General features: G+C 36.6%; 1 long non-coding RNA gene across 1 annotated transcript; it reads left to right on the plus strand.

Moving 5' to 3' along the window:
* Nucleotides 1–785: 785 nt before the first annotated feature.
* LOC125199882 lies at nucleotides 786–1558 on the plus strand. Its single transcript, XR_007172639.1, has 2 exons — nucleotides 786–877; nucleotides 1334–1558. It is a non-coding gene; the product is annotated as an uncharacterized LOC125199882 (long non-coding RNA).
* Nucleotides 1559–1817: the final 259 nt, after the last annotated feature.

Genomic DNA, 1817 nt, shown 5'->3' on the forward strand with positions numbered 1-1817 from the left:
TAAAAATAAAATACTACAATTTAATTAATACTCTAAACTATTAATTTGGGCTTATCTTTCTATCTTCCTTATTTCTAGCTTTTACTTCTTTGGGTTGACCGTTTTGAGAAGCCAAAATATTAAATAATTATTCTACTTCTCCTGCAGTCAAATTTTAGTCAAATAAATCTCTCCAAATCTCATAACCATACGGTTTCTTCCATATCTCCATCTTCCTTAAAAATCTCCAACCAAAACCCATTCTTCTCCTTATAACTTCTTCCACAACGCAGCTTTCTTTTTGTAGCTGCTGTTATTTTCATCTCCTCCACCAAAAAGGTATATTCTTCTCCTCAAATTCATTAATATGAAAACCTCAATTTGTTGACTCAATGGCCAAATTCTTGATATCACAGCATTGAGAGGAGAAAACCGAGAGAGTGTCGGAATTAATTCTTCTTGTTATTCTCTTCTTCTCAAAGGTATAATCTTTCCCTTCAATTTACGTGTGTTTGGACAGAGAGTATGTACGTTGGTGGCTGGGAGTATAATATACTTTTTCTTGTTCCATTATTTTACTTGCATATGATTGTTTGAGCTAGAGAATTGTTGCTGTAGGATTTCTGTTTGGCTACGTGATCTAAATTTATGAGTGTGCCGTCGGATAGAAGTATAATTTTGTTGATGTTGTTTTGTTTAATTGATGAGTTCGAGATATGAAGGTTGCTAAGAAAAGAGTAAGGGATAATTTGAGCATACACACTTAGGATACATGCATTGTTAAATTAATTTATTTTGCAAAGTCTGAATTTTGCATATCTTGTTATTTCAAAAAGGGTGAGCTTGTGCACGTTGGTTGCGGTTGGAATAAGAGGTGATTGAGGAGTAAGCTTGTGAGGTGGGCTTTCGTTTTAAATAAGGACTATGTCCTAAATACTATTTTTATGTGAAAGGAGGTGAAAATTTGTTTGTCTTGCCATGTTTTGTGTTTGAATGAACCTATCTGAAGTGGCTATGCCATGTATGTTTAATCGAATTCGGGTCCCAGTAGGGCCGCAAACCCTGCTCGGACTAGTGTACACCCAGTAGATCGTGCGCTATCTCTTTGGAGTTGGCCGGTCTAGTGACTTGGTTCGTGGCCACGTTCCTTGTCATGTATGTTCAGATATGGTGATGGTGATGTGGATGGAAAATGGTTGCAACCGAATTTTATGTGAAAATGATTTTAGTGACTTGGGTTCTTTTCAATTAAAACCCCCAAGATCACTCGTTATGGCTTGACAAACTGATTTGGCATGTGTCCACTGAGTGCATCAAGTACTCAGCCCTGCATATTTGTTTTCTTAATGTGCAGATTGAGCGACGACGGGCGTGGAGGATGTTGAGCAGAATTCATGGATTATTTATGTTTGGCTTAATATTGTTGGATGTGTCGTGTCTTCATACTCGGCATTTTCCGTGTCTTGAACGCTTCCGCTAGGTGTCTTTTCTTTAAAATTGTTTTAGTATTGAGAACCTAACTCTTTTCAAAATTGTCTACTTTCTAGTCTTTATTTCTTAGAATTGGTACTTTGTTGAATTGATACTATGTTGTTTTCTAAGTTATTTCAATTATTTAAATATTTTGGTCAAAGATATGTGTTTCCCCCTTTCTTCCCCGCTTCTTTAATCATCCCCTAGTCGCGATCAACCGTATTTTCTATCCTTAGAAAATACGGGCGTGACACTTAGACCCATGAACTTGTTGTGTTCCAGTGGAACGCTCCCACTACGATATGGTTCTTACAATCTTAGGTACTGAAGTTGATTTTATTAGTGCAAAAGTTTCTAATGGTATG

The sequence above is a fragment of the Salvia hispanica genome, unplaced genomic scaffold (assembly GCF_023119035.1).
Source record: "Salvia hispanica cultivar TCC Black 2014 unplaced genomic scaffold, UniMelb_Shisp_WGS_1.0 HiC_scaffold_711, whole genome shotgun sequence".
In the NCBI taxonomy this organism is placed as follows: domain Eukaryota; kingdom Viridiplantae; phylum Streptophyta; class Magnoliopsida; order Lamiales; family Lamiaceae; genus Salvia; species Salvia hispanica.